Here is an 11,873-nt window from a genome sequence, read left to right as displayed (position 1 = left end):
TGCAGGCCAACAAACTAAATCTGGGCGAATAATACAAGTTGGGTGAAATGAAATTTTAGCATAGCAAAATAAATAATTTTATACAAGCGATTAAAAGAAATCTACTGGACGGGCTTTTTTTATATATATAAATAAAGGGGTAAAAACTTTATTGATAATCAAAATCAAAAATTAAAAAAGAAAACCAGAGCCTCCAAGCCCTAGAAATGAACCACAAGCCCAACCAAAGATCAACCAGCTTCATAACTAACCATATCCTCAGCAAAGATCTTATGCATGTCCTAATAGTTATCCGAGGAGAGATGCTCCCAACCTTCAACTTTCCAATCATCACCATGTTCTGAGGCCCACTTAGCCAAACAATCAGCTGCTCTATTCTATTCACGAGGAATGTGGATGAAAGACACCTTCTCCATCATAGTACTAATTTGTAGAATTTGGTGAACAATCCCTGCCAGCTGCCAATTAATCCCACTCATCTTCTGCTCAATCAACAAGTTAACAATAATTTGCGAATCTAATTCACAGACAACCTTCCGCCACCCCAACTCAAAAGCACGCTCCAGGGCATACAAAATTGCTAATCACTCCATAAAATTATTAGACTGCCGCCCTTTATGCACCGAAAACAAGAAAACCACCTCCCCCAAACTATCCCTACCAACACCACCAACCCCAGTAGGACCTAGATTACCCCTATAGGAGCCATCGATGTTAATCTTGATGGACTCATCCTAAGGGGGAGTCCACTTTCCCACCCTTTGAACCTTCTTTATAGCATGTCTACCTCTCCTGACACAAGCTGAGATGAGAGACATCTCCTGCAAACCCAACCTACTCATAATATCAGCCTCTCCTCTATCGAGAGGAAAATTCACCTCACATTTAGCTTCCATCATCTCCCAAATCATTCCAATGATTCTATTCCACACTTGTTGAACTAACAGTCTGACCTCCCTAAAGATCCTCCTATTCCTCTCTAACTAGATCTACCAAAGTATGAAAATGGGCCCAATGTGCCAGACGATCTAGATAAAAGAGGACAAAATAGGAGGCCTACCCAAACTGCTCCAAAACTCCACCAAAGAATCTGTGTGAACACAAGGATGCTTCCACCCCCCCACTAGTAATGTTATATTAGCAGTGAGAAAGGGCATCTGAAGAATAGGTGGGAGGAATCCTCCTCCCCATTACCACACAAGACACAGATGGAAGGCCCAAGGAACCCCTGCTTGTGAATATTCTCCTATGTTAGACATCTATTCAAAGCTAAAGTCCAAGAAAAATAGTTACATTTTGACCAAGAGAAATTATTCCACACATAATTCCACCAGTTCACCTCCCTCCCCTCCAATCTACGGGATGACAACTCTTGGTACCCACTGGCCATAGTAAAGACACCCTTAGGATTTGAGAACCAAGCAAGTCTATCCCTACCCTTAAGGGAACTACAGTGTCTACTCATCAAAATTCCATGTAGCTCAACACACTCTTCATTCATACCAACAACCGACCATTCATTAGGATCCTTTCACCGCTCCAACTCCAATTGCCCACACCTATAAACAACCTTAAAGTCACTCACCCTAGACCATGCCTCCAGTAACCTCTGGCACAAATTCCCAAGGTTAGGAAACTGATCAATGATGGGGGTACCCATCCCAAGACTCAAACTAGACAATCACATCTTCCTCCCTCTTACATATCCAAAAAAGTCCTTCCTTCATAAGAGAAGCCCCTTTCTTGAGAGTACTCCAAATTGTTGAGCCTTTTCTCGCAAGCGGATATCTTGGAATTTCCTCCTTCGGGATCCTCTGTATATATTTGTAAGATAAAATCCTAGCCCAATTGTGATCCCATTCAACACACCACCTCCAGTACAATTTAGCTGCCAAAGCCTCCCCAAATAAAGTAGACTACCTTAAGCCAAGCCCACCCAACTGTTTCAGGCTACACACCAAGTCCCAATTGACAAGACATAATTTATAGGAGGACTAGTTACCTGTCCATAAGAATTGCCTTTCCATAGAATCCAATCCCTTCACAAACCACTTAGGGGCCACTTGGAGTATACATCGATAAATTGGAAGAGCCTGAACCACAGACTGCATCATTTGAACCTTCCCAGCAAAGGATAACCATCTATTAGGCCCAATATGGAAAGGTAATGTACTGAGAGAGGAGGGGTGAATTAGTACTCCAAAACTTTTCTTCAATAATAACTTTACTATTATGCATAAACTGAATAGTGCAGTAATATAATATAAAGCTAAAACAAATAGATAACAATCATACATGATTCACTCCATAACACATAGATTTTGGTTACGTAGAAACTCTTGGTTAGAGAGAAAAAATGTGGTGGGGATGGCACCCACAACTTCACTACTGCAATAATAAAGAGTGCTTGGTTAGAGCTACATGTTTAGCTATTTCTGATAGCTTACCCTGTTAGGAGTATCAAGATCTGTTAGACTTACCTTGCTAAAGGATTTTACAACACTTAAACTAAATGTTGCACCTGGTTAGAGGCTTTACAATTTATAGACTTGATTAGAGTCTTTTACCCTGTTAAGGTTTCTCTTACAACTTCAAAATATTACAATAAAATCATTACAAATATCTGCAACTTTGCATCTGGAATGTTATAGCAGATTCTATGTGCTCAGAATAAGTTACCTTGCTTATAGCATACCTCGGTAACCCATATAGTAACTCAGTAAACCCTTCTGTTTACTCTGTTCTTCGACTGTTCTCTGAAAACCTTCTAGGTGACCTCTGTGTCTCTGTAATAGTCTTCTTACACTCATGCACATACCTCTTTAATTCTTAACTCATGCTGTATAAATAGATCTCTTATGACGGTGATCCATTCATTGCTTCGATCTTACAAACATGTTTTATCGAATGAGTAACCATACAGATTATTTCACTGATTATATGACCTCAAAATCATACACAATCTTTAAGTGCAATTTCCAATGTGATAACGGTTAGATGTGCCTCGATCTTGTAACATGTTTTCATATGTATGTCCAGGTTCAATGAATCTGGTAACACATTTCACTCAGTGTATAACAAATCGGTGTGTCATCTTTGCTGCTCGGTATTCATGGAATGATACTCGGTAGATACCTCGATGTATACTACGTTCTGAGACTACTATCTTCAATAACCGACTGGACTGTTCATATCGACTGAATATCTTGGTAGAGATAACCGACTAGAGTATATAGAATAACTTTGAACATAAAACTAATGGCAACTTAATAAGTAGTAACAATCTCCCATTTTGACATTAGTTGAGATGTTTGGCAAAAACTACTTTCAAAGTTATAACTCAAAAATCTATATACTTGCAAAATTTGACTATACTGACAGTATATACAATAGTCAATAATATATATCCAAATATACTCCCCTTATCGATATACTGTACAAAACTCTGATTTTGCATGCTTGGTGATCTGTTCTGTGTGCTTTGCTTCTTGTTCTGTTTACTGCTTGGTGCACTGCTCTTGGATACTCTGCTTGCTCTACTCGGTATACTCCCCCTGTATACTATACTCCTTTTGTTTGATTTGATACTTTGATGCTTTGAATACTACACTCCCCCAATACTGTATCACTCCTCTAATACTATATCATATCACTCCCCCTTTTTGACAAACATCAAAACTTAAATACCATTCGGGGGTGGTAACTGGTCAAAAATGGATTTGTACTTGGTCCTTGCTTCAGTGAGAGTGACAGAGAGTGCAATCTTTACACTGTCCATTAAAGAATTATGTGCTTGAATATCAGCCAATAATGATATTAAGCCATCTAGAGTGCTTCCCTCTTGTGTAGTAGATAGGGAGGTGGCTCGGTTGATCTGTTCTTGGACGGATGAAAGATGGGGAAGGAATAATGTCTGAAGTGTCATTATGTCCATCCCGATCTTGTGTTCTTCATTTCTTAGGTCCAATTGTTGAGCCATGAGTTGTTGTAGCTTTGTATAAAAATTCTGAAATGAATTTGGCTCTATGGTTAACTTGCTTGAGAGATTGATGATCTCTTTTCTCAATTGCCTCTATTTTATTCTTAATGTCTTTAATGAATAAAGAAAATGTGTAGAGTTTTTGAAATAAATAATGAATGTGCTTGAGTTGAGGAGTCAACTCAGCAATAAATTTGACAAGTTTAACTTTGCCAATAGCTATAGCTTTATGTACCTCTTCTATCATTTTTGCAGTGAGCTCCTTGTCTTTTAGCTTGCTCAAATATTATGATGCATCTACTCCAGATGTCTCTATCTTTGTTAGGAGTTCATCCAGTTGAATGTGGATGGCTACATCTGTTGATACCATAGCTTCAGGTAGCATATTTATTAAGAGTGCCTTTACCTTCTGAAGTACTTTATTTTTCTTTTGAATCGCCATTTGCTTCTCTTGTTTGGCCTTTGCTTTGCATAGTTCATCGAAATCAATGAGTGCTTGCCCCTTTAATTTTGATATGTCTACATTGGGCAACACTATTGGTTTTGACAAATCAACTTTAAAACTATGCTTTTTCATCTTCTTTTCTTTACCTTTCACTGATGGAACTAAGACAAGGGCTTGTGAGGCTTGATGACCCTTGGTAGGTTGCTCGATAGAGGCAACACTTTGATCAGTTTCTTTAGCCTCTGTAGAGTCCTTTGGTGTCTCGGTACTCAGTATCTTAGTTGCAACATTCTCAGTGCTAGAAGGTGCTTGAGATGTCTATTCTTGACTAGTACCTTCTCCTATTGTAGACTTGTGACCTTTTGTGCCTTGCTCCGTGTCATGAGGGGTTTTGGTTGAGACAGGTTGCTTGACCGGTGGATAGGGCTAAACTTGTTCCAAGACTGATTTACTAGATACAAGTTTTGCATATGCATTGCCTTCTATCATTTCCTGTTCCGGTGCCTCTGTATCCATGACATCTTCATCCATTTGAATGGTGTCAGCTGGATCTTGCTCAGGAACATCAGGATCTTTCTCGGTGACATCAACAATTTCAACTGTAGCTTGCTCATCGGCATCCTTGACTTTAAAGATTTCCTGCCACTTTGCTTTTGTCTCATTTTCAACTTCAATATACAGCCCATTCATCAGTTTTAAAGCTCTCTGCTTGACAAGAAACTTTGAGTTGTAGGTTGTCAGATGTTCTTTTATTTCAGCTACTAACATGCCAGGAAAGAGATGAACAAGACTTCTTTCTCTGATTTGTTTCTCTAAGTCCATTGCATACTTCCATCTATTATCAATATGCAAGTAAAGTTCATTTGGAAGTGACTTAGCTAGTTCCAATGGAGCTAACCAGAATTTTAGAAGTGTGCAGATGACAACTTCTTCAATTTGTCTCTTCTCATCATTATTTCTAATTTCATACTTGACATATCTGAATGATCAAAATCCTCCATATTCTTTCAGATTAGCACAGAAATTTTCAACACTATGTACATTTACCTTCTTGCTCTTGACAATCTGAAATTTGCTTGCATCCTCTAATTCGGTATCACTAGACTCTTTTGCCAAAATGAGTCTCCGAGTAGATTTCTTGTAGGTCTTTGTTACCTTGGGAATAGTAACACTCTTTGTTTTCTTACTTGGTGAAGCTGCAGATGCTCTAGTGTTAGGTCGCTTTCGAGGTGGAGTCGGTGAGGCCTTTATTGAATCCAGTTTCTTTCTCTTCAACACTTTTCCCTTAGGCAATTCAGTGCTTAGTGTTATTGCCGCCTCTTGGGCTTCAGATTCCTCTTTGGTGATGGCAATGGTGCCTTTGATAGGTGTAGAGGAAGAGTCTTCTCCGAATTTCTCTGACAATGCCTTCATCATTTTTGTTGCCTTTCTTGTAGCTTTGGGTACTACAATGCTCATCTTTACCTTTTCCTTCACTTCCTCATAGGTTCCATACCTCAGCTTGGTAGCATGCCTTGGTAATGAGAGAAATGCATCAATTTGTTGTTGTGTGATCTCAAAATCAATCTCGTATCCCATAGGTGACAAAGATTGAGTTCTCAATTCCACAGCATTCACATAACAGTAATCAATGTCGACTTCAAAACATATATCATTTTTATATTTCTCCACTAGCTGGGGTGGAATCTGGTACCTGTTATGCATTTTCTCTTGAAATTTATTGAAGTAGTCATCCATAATATCATTGAAATTATCACCTAACTTCTTGATGAAGTCATTAATCTGATGGGTGATTGGTCGGTGTAGTTCCCAAACAACTTTACCGACTAATGGAAAGAATTTTTCAAAATAGAAAAACATGCATACAAGTAATGATCCAAACTTTAATGGATTAGCTGAGTTTTTTTTCTTCAGCTTCCTGATGGTGTTTAGATTCTCAAACAGGTTCTTCAGCAACACCTCACATAGATCAATTTTCATTCCCTTTTTCACAATTTTGTATGCTAAGTCTACTGCTGCACAGGGTACACTATTTTTCCTTGCCGATTGGAAGAAACAGTAACCTATAACTCTAATGGAAAATTTTAGTTCTTCATCTATGACATTATTCAATTTCAATCCTCTATAATCAGATTCTACTCCGGTTAAACTGATCAATTCCTTCTATGATATCATCTTTTGGGCTCGAGCATGATCATAAATGGGATAACCGGTAATCAGATGAATGATTTCCTTGGTAATCTTAAATGGTTGCTCTTCTAGCCACATGAAATCATCGTGAACTCTGCTCAGAACAAACTTGACCCACTAGGATTTGAACACACGGGGATAGGTTAGGGCTTCAGTTAATCCCTTGACCTTGATATGCTCACACTTGTTGTTCAATTTACCATCGGTACACAGCTCATCATAGGTGTCTCTGAATTCAACATGACCGAGTTCTTCAACATGACATTTGGTGAAGAATCTCACATCCTCGACTAACAACACTTTGTCCGGGATGAGTGAAAAAGTGGTTTTGTCCTCCGGTTCAGAAGAAACTTTGGGAGTCAAAGAGTATTTTAGTGAGGGATTCTCTACATTCTTGACAACTATGGGATCTTGGATCTTGGGCACCATTGTAGATTTCAGATAAAAGATAACAAAGGATCCTTAGGGTTTCAAGATTTTCAAACGACTGACGCTTCATACTTAGCAGATAATGGCAACTAGATACAATCGGTAAAAAAGATTAACAATGCATTGAGATTGATGTAAATACCTTGAATTTGCTTTGTCGGAGGTTTGATCGCCTTAGATTTGCTTTGCTCTGCTCTCTCGAAAACTTGCTAAGTGTAAATGACCGCAAAAATGCTTTTAAGTACACCATATGCCTTATTGGGCTCTATGCAGGTTAGGTCAAAAACATTAAATGTACTCGGTTCCACTTAACTTTCTTTCCTTTTTTTTGCTTTAACCGAGTAACCAAACTTCCTTCATTCACCGACTAGACAGGTTTCCTGTATTCACCGACTTGACAGTTTTCCTGTATAGTGCTTCAAAAGACTTTGATATAATTTCAAACTTACTATTACATCTTAATTATGCAGATTTGAATTAAGTACATGATAAAATAGGAACTGTTAAGATTTAACCTTGAGAGAATGCAGTCCCTTCATACCTTTACCGATTAATTTGGAATAGGTGCACCTAACTCAGTAGGTAAGGTGCTTTCTTCATTTGACACAATTTCCTTCTTTTTCCAAATCATCTTTAATTTGTCTTTTATTTCTTCAGTGTCTTTTCTAGGTTGATCTCTGCAATCTCCAGCTAAGTGTCTAGCTTTGTGACAATGAAAACATGCCATACCAGGATTTCTCCATGATCTTCGATTGTTCATTCCAAACCTTATAAAATAGTTGGCACTTATATGTCCATATCTTCCACAACATTCACACCATATCCTTATATTGTAATCCCATGGTACTACATAATATTGTTGGTAAGGATGCATGTGAGTTTGGTAATCTCTAGCATTTGCTCGGTGTGCAGACCACATATAGTTCTTTTGCTTAAGCCAACACTTCTCGGTACTATGTCCATATCTATTGCAGTTTTTACAAAACCCTTTGAATTTTGCCTTCTGATAATTGTTAATAGACTTTTTCCTACATTGATTAGATGTATGACCATATTTATTGCAATTGTAACAATAACCTTTGGACTTAGTGACATTCAGTTGCTTACCTTTTCTGATTTGGCACATGTTGGCAGTGTGACCTTGATTTCCACAATAGTTGCAAATAGGCTTCTTTCTTTTGATGTTATTCTTGTTTCCAGCTTGCTTTGACGATTCTCCTCTCTCGGTAGTATGAATTCCCTTCTCGGTAGAGTCTTTTCCTTTGTAACCGAGTCCTGCACCTTTGTTGGGTCTTCTTGTATTCAGTTGCTCTTCCAACATCTTTGATGCTTCATAAATCTTCTTCAGTGTTTCTTTGGATTTTTTCTCTGTTTCAAGTTCGTCGATTAACCTTGATACTTCAAGTTTCAATGCTTGATTCTCATCATCCTTCAGAATTTCTTCATGATGAGCATAACCTAGTTGATCTGACAGATTTTGTTAAATTCCAGCCAACCTTGTGATTTCATCATTCTTATCAGATACTAAGGCTTCAAGTTGTTGTTTCTCTCTTTCTAGATCTCTTACTTTATCCTTGGTTGTCCTCAATGCATCAAGATTTTCAGTCATCTGTGTGCTGAAATGTTCATGTTCTCTTTTCATTGCTTTTAGTTGATCAGCCAGTGCTTTGTTTTTTTCTTTCAATACTCCAATAATTTCTTTAGTCTCTTCAGATATACTGTTCTCAGATGATGTGTCAATTTGTTCCACTAACTCTTGAGAGTCCTGCAAATTATCAGATAATCTTCTTCTTACTTTCAGAGATTTTTGCATTTGTCTTTGCATGTCTGCAATCACTTGATTAGCATGATCTAGCTCTTCTTGCAGATACACAATCCTCCAAGATTTTTTATAGCCTTCCATTGATAAGATCTTTCTCTTTAGGTAGTTAAACCCTTTTCCAAGATTGAAGCTCTGATACCAATTGTTAGGCCCAATATGGAAAGCTAATGTACTGAGAGGGGAGGGGTGAATGAGTACTCCAAAACTTTTCTTCAATAATAACTTTACTGTTATGAATAAACTGAATAGTGCAGTAACATAATATAAAGCTAAAACAAATAGATAACAATCATACATGATTCACTCCATAACACATATATTTTGGTTACGCAGAAACTCTTGGTTAGAGAGAAAAACTGCAGTGGGGATGGCACCCACAACTTCACTACTACAATAATAAAGAGTGCTCGATTAGAGCTACATGTTTAGCTATTTCTAATAGCTTACCCTGTTAGGAGTATCAAGATCTATTAGATCTACCTTGCTACAAGATTTTACAACACTTAAACTAAATGTTGCACCTGGTTAGAGGCTTTACAATTTATAGACTTGATTAGAGTATTTTACCCTGTTAAAGGTTTCTCTTACAACTTCAAAATATTACAATAAAATCATTACAAATATCTGCAACTTTACATCTGGAATGTTATAGCAGATTCTATGTGCTCAGAATAAGTTACCTTACTTATAGCATACCTCAGAAACCCATATAGTAACTCGGTAAGCCCTTCTGTTTACTTTGTTCTTCGACTGTTCTCTGAAAACCTTCTAGGTGACCTCTGTGTCTCTGTAATAGTCTTCTTACACTCATGCACATACCTCTTTAATTCTTAACTCATGCTGTATAAATAGATCTCTTATGATGGTGATCCATTCATTGCTTCAATCTTACAAACATGTTTTATCGAATGAATAACCATGCAAATTATTTCACTAGTTAGATGACCTCAAAATCATACACAATCTTTAAGTGCAATTTCCAATTTGATAATGGTTAGATGTGCCTCAATCTTGTAACATGTTTTCATATGTATGTCTAGGTTCAATGAATCTGGTAACACATTTCACTCAGTATATAACAACTCGGTGTGTCATCTTTGCTACTCGGTAGTCATGGAATGATACTCAGTAGACAGCTCGGTGTATACTACGTTCTGAGACTACTATCTTCAATAACTGACTAGACTGTTCATACCAACTGAATATCTTGGTAGAGATAACTGACTAGAGTATATAGAATAACTTTGAACATAAAACTAATGGCAACTTGATAAGTAGTAACACCATCTGCGTGTCCAATGTTCAAGCTTCATGCAAAATTTATCCAAGATACCCCACCACGAGTCCCTGGGAGGATTACCAGTAGAGATAGGAATACCCAAGTAAGTTAAGGGAAGAGAATCGACCTGGAATCTCAAGATATGAGCAATCCTCCTCTGAATAGTTCCAAGTGTGTTGAAGAAGAGGATGGAATATTTATCCTGATTGATCAACCGGCCCTAAGTAGCAAGATAAACATCCAAAACTTTATGCAGATTTATAGCATCTCTGATCTAAGCTAGTCCCATCAGGGTTGTGTAATCAACAAACTACCAATGGGACTAAGGATGCATGTCATTACCCCAACTCCAACCTTGAATAATACCCAGACCCACATTATGCTTAATCAACCTCCCCAAACACTCAGCCAAAAGAATGAATAAGTACGGGGAGAGAGGGCCCCCCTAATGAAGACCCCCAGATGCACCAAATAACTCAGTATGATCTCCATTAATTATCACATAGAAGGAGGTAGATGAAACATAACTCATTAGCCATTGGATCCATTCATCAATGAAGCAAAAATCCCTAAGAATCTTCTGGAGAAAGGACCAACAGACTCTATCATAAGCCTTTGCCATATCCATCTTAATAAACATAGCTTTCTCCTTGGAGGCTGTCATAGAATGAATGGTGTCAATAGCAATGACCACACCATCTAGGATTTGGTGACCCTCCACAAACCCACTCCACTCCTCAGAAATGACATCCCCAAGACAATTATTCAACCTTTCTGCTATCAACTTAGAGATGATCTTATAAGTCACATTACAGAGAGAGATAGGGCAGAACTGGCCTAACCGATCAACCCCATCACACTTGGGGATGAGTGCAATGAAAGTCACATTCAAAGCCCAGAGCATCTTCTTATTCCTCTGGGACTCTTGGACCACCTCCAATAAGTCCAATTTGATAATATCCTGGAAATCTTGATAGAACTCAATCGGAAACCCATCCGGTCCAGGATCTTTTCCTTTCCTCATGTGAAAAATAATCCTCTCAAGATCTTCCAACAAAATAGGACCCATAAGCTGCTCATTCATCTCCCTAGTAACTAGAAAAGGAATACAAGAAAGAACCTGATTCTCCTCTTTCGATTCCCCCTGATTATCCTCACTAAAGAGGGACCAAAAATACTACAAAGACTCCTTAGAAATCTCCTGCAAGGATAAACACTACTCACCTCTATCATTGACTAGAAGAGGAATGGAATTTCCATCTCTTCTTGCTTTCAACCAAATTCTCCCCCATCAATTTTATCTTATCCAAATCCTTCTTTCTACCAACCTTTGAAATCTTCTCCATTGCTCCTTTTTTAATGTCTTTCTAATGAAGACCCAGATGTAAGGAGCTCTTGAAACTTTTGACCCCAACAGATTCCAATTTCTATGTTAAAGGAGAAACATCCCCCCCAGCCAACTTCACTTCAGCACCAGAAATGGGTCCCAACTAAGCCACTACTAGCTGATCCATCTCCATTTGCTGACTCCCAACCACCTACAGAACTTGGGTATAATCCCAATTCACACTATTAGGGACCAACCTTGATGCACCTTGATCCAAAGGAATTAACCCCAGGTTCACCTCCTGTTGGGTAAGGTCATCCAAGGCTTCAAATTTGTTAAAGCTATCCTCCTCCTGTCTCTCCTGTAAGGACCTCTTTTGTCCCTGATTCCTATTCTTTGTCT

Source organism: Cryptomeria japonica, chromosome 8 (assembly GCF_030272615.1).
Source record: "Cryptomeria japonica chromosome 8, Sugi_1.0, whole genome shotgun sequence".
NCBI lineage: Eukaryota > Viridiplantae > Streptophyta > Pinopsida > Cupressales > Cupressaceae > Cryptomeria > Cryptomeria japonica.
Note: the sequence above shows the minus strand (reverse complement) of the source record.